The 13,569-nt window shown below is 40.3% G+C and overlaps 1 pseudogene; it reads left to right on the forward strand.

The window, feature by feature from the left end:
• The first annotated feature begins 3,809 nt into the window (after window positions 1-3,809).
• LOC123600000 lies at window positions 3,810-5,310 on the forward strand (annotated as a pseudogene).
• The last annotated feature ends 8,259 nt before the right edge of the window (window positions 5,311-13,569 follow it).

A 13,569-nucleotide genomic window follows, 5' to 3' on the forward strand; every position in this document is an offset into this window, starting at 1 on the left:
AAAGGTAGTCTAGCCCATTGACAGCAGAGTCTTGAAGCTTCTTTTCCACAAAGGCTTATAAGGCAGTACTGTTCATACACAACATGTCACTAATTTTCTTAACCCTGTGAGATTGTCCCTAGTCACCATAAAGAAATTTAGGCTCATGGGGCACCTGGGTATCTCAGTTGGTTAAGTGTCCAACTTCCAGCTCAGGTTGTGATCTTGTGGTTTGTGGATTCAGGCCCTGCATCAGGCTCTGTGCTGATAGATCAGAGCCTGGAGCCTGCTTTGGATTCTGTGTCTCCCTCTCTCTCTGCTCCTTCCTCCCTCATGCTCTCTCTGTCTGTCTGTCTGTCTCTCTCCTAGAAATAAACATTAAAAAATTAAAAAAAAAAAAGAAATTTAGGCTCAGAACTAAATGACTTGCTATAAGGCACACATATAGTAAATGGTGGTGCAAGACTGCCTGCCTTTCAGCACATGCTATCTCGTAGAGACACAGAATGAACTGGGAATACAGAGAAACTCCTGGGGCTGTCACTTCTGAATCGTTAGAACATAACACAGAAAACTCATGCTTTTCCTGTCCCCACACCGCCACCTTAATATTTTCCACCCAGTATACTTGACTGTGGAAGTCAGTCTTCTTGGGGGAAATAAAGTGGTGTCATTAGGAATATACCAGCTTGGGTAGGGAGAACTATGTTATGGAGGTGGAGGAAAGAATTGGTGCTGAGTAGCCAGTCCTGGTGTCGGCAAGATGACAAGTATAGATGTGCCCCACCTCATAGCCAGTGTTGGAACTTATTCTCTGCTGCCTGGCCTCAGGGACCCCCAAAGTTTCCCAGCCAAAGAACCACCTCAGTTTCAGTGACTGAGAATGGTTCTGCTGATCTACTTGCCATTCCGTTTCCCTGGTTCTACAAAAAAAAAAAAAAATTGTTGGGAACACTCTCACTTTAGGAATAGACAAAAGAACCTTTGAAAATCTCTATAAGCAGAGCTGTACTAGTTGTTAACAGTGGTTACTCCTGGGAAGGGGAAGATTTTCACTTTTAACAAGTTGTATAGTATTTAAATTTTTACGACAGCATATTAATTTGCATTAAATAACACAACTAAATACTTTAAAATCTATATAAGCTCTATCAACTGTGCAATGAAAAAAAAAATCAGTATTTTGCCTTTTGACATTTCTTACAAAAACTCTCATTGATGTCTATACTATTACTTTCCTCTTCACAACTTTATGTAAAAAAGCACTTTGAAAGACAGCACAAGATGATATTAACAGTCTACCATTCAAAGTTGAGTGATACTAATTTGTGTCCTGGCTCCCTCTATAATTTGCTATGTGACCTTAGGCAAATCACTCAACCTCTCTGGACCTTGGTTTCCTATGATACAACTTGACTAAAGAATGCTTATAGGTTCTCCCTTATAACTCATTGATAGATTAGGTGATTATTTCTATTATGTTGCATGGTTGCTAATAGTTCCTTGGAATCTACTCTCTTTGCTGTTTACTAGAACTCCCAGCTACAAAAGATATTCCTCAAACTTCCTGTAGTCAATGCGATATGAACAGAAGTGATGTTTGCAACCTCTGGGTTGCACCTTTAGAAACAAAAAGCATGTCTTTCTGCTGAATCTTGCCCTCTTTCTCTTTGCTCAGATGCTGACTAAGGATATGTATTAGCAGTTCATCTTCAACCACGGGGAGAGAACAACACCATCCTAAATGGCAGAGACAGAAGGAACTTCAGGCTTTAACATTAAGAAGCTACCTTTATTATCCCCTATTTAGTTAGGATGTTTTATGAGGGAGAAATACACTTCTTTTTTTTTAACTTATTTATTTTTTGAAAGAGAGACTGAGAGAGAGAGGGGGGGGAGAGGGAGAGGGAGAGGGAGAGGGAGAGGGAGAGGGAGAGGGAGAGGGAGAGAGAGAAGGAGAGATAGAATCCCAAGCAGGCTCCATGCCATCAGTGCAGAGCCTGATGTGGGGCTTGAACTCATACTGTGAGATCATGACCTGAGCCAAGATCAAGAGTGGGACACTACCAACTGAGCCACCCAGGCACCCCTAGAAATATACTTCTACCTTGTCTAAATTACTTTTGGTAAATTGGGCATTTTGTTTTGGTAGTTAAAGTTGGAATTTGGAATTGCAAGGAAAAACCAGGTTTATTATACTCTACCCAACTATGTTTCAATTTGTCTTTCTTTAATCCCTTAGTTTAACCATGTCTACTCTTCTTAGCCGCACTGATTCTCTGTGGATTTATTTTTATTTTTTCAAAGAGAGAGAGAGAGAGAGAGACAGAGTGCGAGTGGGGGAGGGGCAGAGAGAGAGGGAGACACAGAATCCAAAGCAAGCTCCAGGCTATGAGCTCTCAGCACAGAGCCTGACGGGAAGTTCAGACCCACGAATCATGAACCTAAGTTGGATGCTTAACCAACTGAGCCATACAGGTGCCCCTTTCTCTCTGTGGATTTAAACAAACATGTGGTCCTATAGCAGGAAATCATAATCATAAACTCTAAGTATATCCTTGTTATGACAGATAGTCAGTTTTTTTTTTTATTGTTGGTTGGTGGCCAGGTAATTATTTGTGTATATGTTTTATCAGACACACAGGATAGAGAGTAGAGTGAAGGACCTGTATCTTGTTCTTTTTATCCACTATAGCAGTCTACACAGAGCCTAGCATATTGTAAATGTTCAACGAATAAATGCATAGTTTTTTTTTAAGTTTATTTATTTAGTTTTGAGAGAGAGAGAGAGAGAGAGAGAGACTGTATGTGCACATGTGTGCAAGTAAGTGGGGGAGGGGCAGAGAGGGAGAGAGACAGAATCCCAAGAAGACTCTGCACCATTAGCATGGAGCCCAATGTGGGATTCAAACTCATGAACCATGAGATCATGACCTGAGTTGAAGTTGGATGCTTAACCCACTGAGCCCCCCAGGCGCCCCAATAAATGCATAGTTAATGCTCTTGTGAAAGATAGAGGGTGCATCCAGTAAAGTTGGGTAAGAACCCTGACCTCTGGCTTTTATAGATCTTATGATTGAGGCTGATGCCACGTAGCTAGTCAATAGGGTGATGGCTGCATCATTTAGTTCAGAGATGGGTATATGACAAGGCCAGGTCAATCAGAAGCAATTATTACAAGATTTTTGTTTAAAGTGTGGACAAAGAAAAACTTCCACTCTGTCGGGGTTATATCTTGGAGCTGCCAGGAAACAGTTTTCTCCCAGAAGTGGAGAGCCTTCGTGGGAACAGAGACCACCTCGTGGAACAGAGCTCACTCAGAGGCCAAATCAGGATAACATTGTCTCAGCGTCTGGATTCAGCCCTACCCATGAATTTTTCAATAAAATGAGCCAATACATTACTCTTTTTGTTTACTGCAGTTTCAGCTCATCCTGACTAATATATAACACGTAGGTTCTGGTACCAGATTGTTACTCTTGGGGAATCATTTCACCTTTCTGAATGTTGAGCATTGGATTTGATTTCTAAAGTGCTCTCGAGCTGTAATTTCCACGATTCTTTCTTTGTGTGTATATGATTCAGTTAGGGTAATGCTAGTTGCTTTAGCAGATAGATACTAGCATCTCAGTAACATAATACAAAAGATGTTCATTTCTCATTCATATAAAGTCCAAAAGAGGTATCTGACTGGCAAGTGTCTCTCCTCCAAGTAAAGATTTAGGGCTTCTTTTATCTTGTGGGTCTGCTATTTTGACCTGTGGGCTCCCAGCCAGGGAAATAGAAAACAAAGATGGTATGTTATGGAGGGATGGAAGGTTATTGGACAGGTCTACAATTAGCACTTATCACTTTTGCTCACACTCCATTAGCTAAAAGAGGATCACATTTAATTACAAACAAGGCTGGAAAAGCTTCCAGGAAGGAGAAAAAATAGATTTGGTGTATAGCTACTCAGTCCCTGCCACAGTGAGCCCTTGACCCATGCTTGGTAGCTGGGCTCTGTATCTGTAATTCAAGCTGGTTAACTATATGTTATATCCCAGAAATTAGTCCTGTTGGTCCTGAAAGGGAATGCAAAGAGAAATATAGCCATCAACAAGTTGAACAAACAAAAGTTTGTTAGTAGAAAATACTGAAAGGAGGTCTTTAGGTCTGATTGAACTTCTAGGCTTGGTTGCTATGAAGTGGTAAGAGAGGGATGGTTGGACCTTCAGGCTGTGTTTACATTTGAAGGGTGGGGGGGACAAAGACATAAAAACACCAATCATCCATTCATCCAACAAAGCTTTATCGCACATCACAACTCTGCTGGGAAGCAGCACATTTAAAGGTTATTGATAGTGCTGGTGGCATTAGATAGAGCACAGAAAGGGTGAATACTCAAGTGCAGCTCTCCTCCACAGTACCACCAGTGTTGCCTCCTAGTGGCTTCCTTGCTGGTTTCATGCCTCTCGCTCAGGCAGTAGGGAGTCTAGAGAAGTGACCTCCTGTCTCAAGACATGGTTTATAATTCCTTGAAATGACAAATTCATGCTCTCTTTCAGGGTGTCTCGGAGGCAGTGGGCTGCTTCAGGATGAAGATGAACATCTCTTTCCCAGCTACTGGCTGCCAGAAAGTCACTGAAGTGGATGATGAACACAAACTTCCTACCTTTTATGAGAAATGTATGACCACAGAAGTTGCTGCTGACACTCTGGGTGAAGAATGGAGGGTTATGTGGTCTGAGTCAGTGGTGGCAATGAAAAACAAGGCTTCTCCATGAAGCAGGGTGTCTTGACCCTTGGCTATGTCCACCTGCTGCTGACTTCTACAGAGCAAGGAGGACTGGAGGAAAAAATGCAAATCTGTTCAGGGTTGCATTGTGGATGCCCATCTCAATGTTCTCAACTTGGTCATTGTAAAAAAGGGGAGAAGGATATTCCTGGATTCACTGATACTACTGTGTCTCATCACCTGGGGCTCAAAAGAGCTAGCAGAATCTGCAAACTTTTCAATCTCTCTAAAGAAGATGATGTCCACCAGTATGTTGTGAGGAAGCCGCTACACAGAGAAGGTAAGAAACCTAGAACCAAAGTGCCCAAGATTCAGTCTTGTTACCCCATGTGTCCCCCAACACAAGTGTTGGCATATTGCTCTAAAGAAACAGTGTACTAAGAAGAATAAGGAAGACGTTGCAGAGTATACTAAATTTTTGGTCAAGAGAATGAAGGAGGCCAAACCCACCAGGAACAGATTGCCAAGAGATGGAGGCTGTCTTCTCTGAGATTTTCTACCTCTGAATCAAGTCAAAAATGAGATTTTCTGGGGCACCTCAGTGGCTAGGTTGGTCAAGCATCTGACTCTTGATTTTGGCTCAGGTCATGATCTCACGGTTCATGAGTTCAAGCCCCACATCAGGGTCTATGCTGATAGCACGGGATTCTCTCTCTCCCTGTCTCTCTTCCCCTCCTCTGCTTTTGCTCACATGCTCTCTCTCTCTCTCTCAAATAAATAAATAAATAATAAAAAATTTTAAAAATGAGATTTTCTAAGAGTAACAAATAAGTTAGACATTAAAAAATGACAAATTCATCTTATTTGGTACCTTGCAACTTAATTAAGGAGTATTTTCCACTATGGTGAAACAAACCAGAACCCACATTTGAAAGAAAAATTCTCTACCCGATGTGCAATATTTAAAAAGTCATATATAGAAATGCCTGACCTTGACCACTCAGCCCCTCATTTCTCACTTCACTGTCTTTATCTTATGCATTACCATATTTATGCTTCCATTTGAGTCTCTGTGGCTTAAGGCTGCATTTGATTTTTTTCTTAGCTCCCTTTCCTGCATAATGTTTTTTTTTTTTCATACTTCTCTAGGCTATGTGATTCTGAGTTAACACCTTCCATATAACATTCCTCTCCAGACACAACCCAAACTCTCATCTTGGAGGGCAGTTCCTGCTCAGACTGCCAATATCACTGGGGTAAGTTCCACACACATTCCACACCACTCTAACAGCTTTTATCACTTGTCCAGTATGATAGTATTTGTATTTTTGTCCGCCCATCACTCTTACTCTCCCTGCTTCTTCTGGTAACAGAATCCTACATAGGAATTACCAAATGATGCAATAAGCTTTATGGTCACAATGGACCAGAGTTTACAATCTATTTTTTAATGTCTGCCAGAGCCATGTGAAAAAAGATAAGAAAGGATCTTATTTCTTTTCTGAATATCTCAACCAGTTGTATGCTTCCTTCATTTAAAAGAAAAGCATAAATGGAAATATATAACACACTGAGTTTTTCTCTTTTTTTGCTAGAGAAATATCTACAATGTTCTATGTGCATACTATGACTTCAGGGCAAGTGATCCTCAAGTAGCTGGGTTTTTTTGTTTTTTTATTTCCTACAAAAAAGTCTACATAGTTCACAACATTTTCTCTCTTTTTTTTAATGTTTATTTATTTTTGAGGGAGAGATAGAGCACAAGCGGGGGAGGGGCAGAGGGAGAGAGGGAGACACAGAATTCGAAGCAGGCTCCAGGTTCTGAGCTGTCAGCAAAGAGCCTGATGCGGGGCTTGAACTCATGAACCGTGAGATCATGACCTGAGCCCATCTATTGTCCTGGCATAATTTTAACAATGCCACTTTCAATCTCAGAAGAGTTCCAAAGTAGTTACTTCAACTAGATTAGATACAAAAGGGATCTTGTGAAAATAGAAGATAATTAGAGGTGCCTGGTGGCTCACTCGGTTAAGTGTCTAACTCTTGGTTTCGGCTCAGGTCATGATTTCCCAGTTTTGTGGGTTAGAGCCCCGTGTTGGGCTCTGCAGTAATAGTGTGGAGCCTGCTTGGGATTTCCCTCTCACTCTCTCTCTCTCTGCCCCTCCCCGGCTTACTCTCCCCCCCTCTCCCTCTCTCCCTCCCCCTCAATTAAATAAATAAATAAATATTAAAAACTACAGGATAATTAAATGTTGAAATGGGGTGGGGATATCAGAAAAGGTTATGTAATTTTCTTTACTGGACATTCCTAAAATTAATAGTCAGCTGAAGGTTCTAAGAAAATTTGTCTATCCAGAGGGTGGACAATGAATTATGTTTCTGATGCTGTCAGAAACACATAAATTTCAATAGAGGTCCTGGGTAAACTGATAGTCATAGAGATATAAGTTCATGTTAAATAATTCCAGAAGTTCCTAATTTATGCTAGAATTATCTTAACATTTGGCCTAATGTCTTCCTTAGTTATGTTCTTGATTTTTTTTTACATTTATTTTCTCAAACCGCAGGTAGGTATCAGAATCCACCCACTGTCTCTAAAAGTCTCTGAGTTGTTCTCACTTACCTGTCATATTTTCAGGACCCCCAGGAACAAGTCACAGAGGTTGTTCAGGCAAAACGATCCAGGAGTTAAAAACAACATGGAAGGCTTTCACCGCCCCTTGGCTTCTGATCCAACAGCTTTTCACTAAAACTGTCTTCACGGGTGTCAGAATAACACCTAGCTCATACATCCTACTTCTTGGTGCTTCATTTCATCCTATTGCTTGAACAGAAGCTCCTGCCTTCTTGGTTTTTGTGGTGCAGGCTGCTAACTGTTCCCCAATATCCAGTCTCTCTTTTCACCATGTTGATAGCGCCTTTCCCCTCTATTCCACACTTTGTTGCTGGTAATGTGGCTGCCAGCTAGAGATTAAAAACATTTGCTAGCCGCCCAGGCTTTAACTTTTTAATGTAAACAGAAGGTGTGTATATTATTTCCACATTGTTTGCTGAAAGGAAACTTCTTGCCCTGGACTTGTTCTCTTTTTCCTTCCTGAGAACTGTAAACAAGATGTGCCAGCCACCCGGCTTTGATCACGCACATAATGACAGTGCTCTAGGGCTCTGCTACCCAACGCGTAGTCCTTGGACTAGCACCATCAGCATCACCTGGATCCTTTTTATTTCTTTATGATGATTTTTTTAAGTTTTTTTTTTTTTTAATTTTAGTAACCCCCAACATGGGGTTCAAACTCATGATCCTGAGATCAAGAGTCACATGCTCTTCCAACTGAGCCAGCCGGGTACCCCCCTCACCTGGATGATTTTTAGAAATACAGAATCTTGGGCCCCATTCTAGGCCCACTGAATCTGCATTTAGCAAGATCCTCGGGTGATTTAAATGCACATTAACATTTGAAAAGTACTGCTTTAGTAGAGGATGATGAATCAACAGGATAGAAGGAAACTAGGTCTCAATTATTTTGTTAGAGCACAGCTGTCTCCTCACCTGGTCTGCCTACCTGTAGACTATTATGAGAGAGCAGATAAAATTGTATCTTATTTAAGCCATTGAATTTGCGGGTCCCTTTTTGACCTCTACCCTAACTTATATGGTTATTATTCCTTGTAAGAGCAAACCTCCTTTTTAAGCCTGGGCTGAAGTCTTATGGAGAAAGAGATAAGAAAGGATATTTCTTGGGGTGCCCGGGGGGCTCAGTTGTTTGAGCGTCTGGCTTCAGCTCGGGTCATGATGTCACCCTCCGTGAGTTCAAACCCTGCGTCGGGCTCCGTGCTGACACCTCAGAGCCCAGAGCCTGCTTCAGATTCTGTGTCCCCCTCCCCTGCTCACGCTCTGTCTCCCCCTCTCTCAAAAAAATGAATAAATGTTAAAAAAATTAAAAAAAAAAAAGAAAGGATATTTCTTTTCTGAATATCTGGAGTACTCACTCCACCCCTTAGGAGAGTACCTATATTTAACTCAATCTATGTTGATTTATCTGGGACTGGGAGAGTGGGGAGTGCTCTTACCCCATCCTCCAGAGTATCACTCTGCACATTGCAATGATCATTTTTGGTCTCCTTGAGGATGCTGAGTTAAGAAGTTCAATATAAATATTAAATGAACTGAATACACAATGTCTCCGGAGATGGTTTCATTATTTTTTTTCCAGAAGACCCAAATTCTAACTAGCAGCATTAATCAAATAGACCACATTCATCTTAAAGTACATTACGGCAAGCATGCTCTCATTTTAATATATAGACTCTCAGAGACTATTTAATTTAACAACCACCATTTCTTCTTACTTCTTCCTTTCCATCTCTAGTTTGGTAAATGTGTTCTCTAGACTTGCAATTCCCCTGCTTTAATCCAACAAATATTTACTTAATGCCTCTGAAGTGCTAAGCATTATATTAGATGCTGGAAAAACAGTAGCGAATTAGATAAAACAGATCTGGTCATGTATAGCTTACAGTCTAATTGGGCAGAAGACCAACGAACAAGTAATTACACAGCTGAAGAATGTTAAGAAATGGAAAGTACTTAAAATACTTGCAATAATGTTCATTGACTGAATAAATGAAGAGATAAATTAACCATTAACACCTTCACTCCATGCCTCCATGGAGATAAAGAGCACAGTTCCTTTATTTTTCCGTTTCTTGCCTCCCTCATTGCTTTGGGTTCATATTGGTCTTTGGGCCTGTGCAAGAGAAGTTGGATAATTAACCAGCTAAAAATAAGGGCTTACAGTTAATGGGCATGGAAAATGACTGGAAAGGAACTTGGCAAATGGAGATAGTTGATTGTGGCTTATTTTATTCTTTTCCTTGTCATTAAAATATTGATTGTACAATACATTAAAACTGGGAATAAAAAGGGCATGTTTGTGTGTGTGTTAATCTTCTTTATCATTTTATAAGGGAAGTGTGGTTGTATTTCCTGTGCAATACCATTATCTCATTGGGGGCTACTGAGACTGACTAATGTCATTTTCCTTCTTCTTTCCTTCCTTCTTGCCTAATGCAAGCAAGCCACTGTGACATCCGATTTCTAGTATTTGGTCTATAAAGGGCCCGTCTTTTCATTTCTCTATTGCCAAACAAAAGAGTTTTACATGTTATCTCCACCTACCTAATATGCACATCTGGTAGTCTTCTCTGAGGGCATTAAGGTCTTTTATACAACATCACTGATCTTCCTTGAAAATCCATGGATAATAGTGGGGTGCCTGGGTGGCTCAGTCAGTTAAGCATTCAACTCTTGATTTTGGCTCAGGTCATGATCTCACAGTGGTGGGGTCGACCCCCTCATCGGGCTCTGCGCTGATAGTGCAGAGCTTGCTTGGGATTCTCTCTCTCCCTCTCTCTTTGCCCCTCCCCTGTGTACTCTCTGTCTCTCAAAATAAAAATACAAACTTAAAAAAAAAAAAGAAAACTCATGGATAGCAGATAGGACAGGTAGTGGAGTGGCAACTGACAAAATAAAGAGGAAGTTGCTCAGGACATGAGATAAAAACTGAGACAAAACTGTCTCTATTGGATAGCCCCTTCTGAGGCTAGAGTTCTGCCCAGGGAAAACCACCCTGTTGATCAATTGCAGACTAGGGAACATCCCCCAAATTAGTGGCTTAAAATAACAATAACCATATTTTTGCTAATGACTCTCCAATTTGGGCAGGACTTGGTGGCAGCAGCTTTATCTCTGCTCCATATGGTTTTTGCTGGGATGGCTCGCCTGGGCTGGATGATTTCAGCTAGCTTCATTCACATGTCTGAAGCTCCAGCTAGGGTGGCTGGAATGGCCAGGGATGGCCAGGCCGATTTCTTTCTATATGGCTTCTCTTTCCTGTAGGGTACATGGACTCCTTTACATGGTGTCTCCGGACTCCCAGAGAGTGAGAATACAAGCTTCAATGCTTCACAAAACTTGGTGCAGTGTTATTTCTGTTCCATTCTCTTGGTCAAAGCAAGTCACAAGGCCCTCCCAGATTTAAGAGAAAGGAAAACAGACTGCTTCTAGATGAGAGACCCAGCAGATGTGTGGGAATAGGAAGTGTTGTTGCTAGCTGTGTTTGCAGATAATCTACAACACAGTGTCACCCTCAGTACTGAAAACCCACTGAGCATCTACAACCATTGTGAAGATTACAGTGGAGAGGGGAGATTAATGCCACCAATGGCGTGGTGTGTAAGTAGAAACATGAAGTTACGCTACTCACCTTTAAGATTACGATTATGACTGCAACAGCTAAAAGGTTTAAAATGTGTTAACCTTGAGGCACCTCGGTGGCTAGGTAGGTTGAGCATCCGACTTCGGCTCAGGTTATGATCTCATGATTTATGAGTTCGCGCCCCATATCGGACTCACTGTTCTCAGTGCAGAGCCTGCTTCTGATCCTGTGTCCCCTCTCTCTCTGCCCCTCCCCTGCTCGTGCTCTTCCTCTCAAAAAAAAAAAATTGTGTTAACCTTAACAAGTTAATATCACATGCGATACTCACATCAACCTGTGTGGCTGGTGTCATTTCTTAACTTACAAATGAAAAAACTGAGGCTTTTTTCTTTATCATAGCTTCTCATCTAACCTATATTTTCTTAGTACTTATGTGTATGAATATGTTTTGGTTCATTTTATGTATTCTTATAAGCTGTCCTAACCATGAGATGGATATATAAATAAATCAATAGTTTGGTACATAAATGTGTTACTATTTATCTATTTTAAATCAGGTTCAGGTTTAATGACTTGATCAATATTGCATATGTAATGCGAGACAGAACCTAACTCAGTATGTATCTGGACCCAAAGACCTAAAATAAGAAAATCCTAAGTGTATTCTCCATTTTAGATTTTCTTAAACTCCTGGGTTACACAAGGCTCACATGATTATTAAACACAGAGAATATGGAATATAGTAAGTAATTTTATAAAGTAATATCTTCTTTCAACTTCAGTTTAATTGAATTATATTCAGTAGATATTTATTAAGTGATTGTGCAGTGATCTGTGTGCTTGGAGCACATCGGTGCACAAAACAGATATTTTTGCTCTTGAAGAACTGAGTTTCTAAAAACGGCATCTTGTAAATAGAAAAAAAATCATTTCGTTGTGTGAAAAAGGATTTGCAAATGCACTTGTGCAGGAGATTGAGTATGAGTTTACGATGATGATTTTATTGTATTATTTTTTTGTTAAAAAAATTATGTCAAAGGAAATTGAACTTTGGCCTGTGTTCCCAGGGATCAGTGTGAGCTTTACTCTCGGCAATAGTTCTCTCAGCCTTGAACTCCTCTGGACATTTGAGTCATAGCAATGATTTTTACACATACTGACAATTCATAACCTAAAGATTTCTTCATGTTTCCTACCACCACTCTGTCCATTTTGGCAGAGCCTGAGAAGAGATTCCCAATGTTTCATGATAACCTTGCATTTTATTCTTATCCTCCAAAGTTGAATGCAGATATAGGTTGAAGTTCAATGAACATTCAGTTGAGGATATAGATCTGCCATTTAGGTGATGTCTTTTATCATCTCACCATCTTATTTATCACTTTTTTTGTCACTGTTTTGCACTTGTTATAAAATTAGAAGGACAAATGCAATAAACTATGCATATAAGAGAATAAACAAAAATGGTCGTCATCCTGGCAAGAGACACCACCATTTGAGAGTTCAAGTTCTTGCTCATTGGGTGATGTGTAGAAGTCTAAAATTAGCTTAGAACTGTCATTTTCGGAGTGTCAATGTGTAGTGTATCCAGTTTCATACATTGAAAAAATACCAATTTGAAAATTTGAGAACCACCTTCATGAGAACTGCTCGTGATCCCAGAGTTCCTACAATTTGGCTAAGAAGGCCAGACAGATACTGTAAACTGAGAGGTAACAATGCAGGGCAGCATAGGACAAAAGCCAAATAAATGATATAAGGGCTAATGGATGGGGCAGGAAACAGGATATTTTGATGCAGATGTAGTACTAGGTGCTTGAAAACATTGTATCATCTAATCCTCCTTACAATGGTTTTACTGATTAGACTGTTGAGAGAAACACAAGAGATATTAGAAATGCTTATGGACACATGATTAGAAAAAAATAAATCCAGTCAATCTAACTTTAAAGCTCAAATTATTAACATTTGAATTGATCAACAATTCAAAATGCACTGAATTCCATTGAATTGAACATTTTCCAGGTCTAACTTTTTCATAAGGCTTTGAAGATACCATAAAGGAATGTACTTGGAATTAGAAACACCTGAGCTTGAACCCTGATTCTGCCATTTCCCAGCCCTTTGGGGAAGTAGGTTTTCATTTCTTTAAATAGAAAGGATGATTGATACTCACCACATATAGAGCCTATGGGCTTAACGAGACACCTCGGTGAATGAGACGTGCAAAGTGCTTGGTAAAGAGAAGGTCCTGAGTAAATGAATACAAAGAGGAACCTGGCATGATTGTTATTCCCATTCCATCTGAGTCTGGAAACAATAGAAGAAAATGAACAGTTATCCCAGTCTGGTTCTTACATGTTCACAGGCTCAAGAAGGAGCTTGAAATATTTTTCTAAATGAGGTTTGGGAATTCTTTGTGGATTTTAATTACCCATCCTATTGCTGGACCTCATTAGCGGACATAATTGAAAAGTGACTCTGTGTAATAAGGACGACTGGAATCCCCAGCTCCAAGGCAGTTACTTTGGTGTTCCACATTCCCCATTCTCTCAGAACACACCTGCAGCTACCCCTCAAACACATCACCTTAGAAGTGGGGGAGAAAAAACTGAAATTCTTCCAATGCTGTATTTCCTGTGATTTCAGCCCAGA

Source organism: Leopardus geoffroyi, chromosome C1 (assembly GCF_018350155.1).
Source record: "Leopardus geoffroyi isolate Oge1 chromosome C1, O.geoffroyi_Oge1_pat1.0, whole genome shotgun sequence".
In the NCBI taxonomy this organism is placed as follows: domain Eukaryota; kingdom Metazoa; phylum Chordata; class Mammalia; order Carnivora; family Felidae; genus Leopardus; species Leopardus geoffroyi.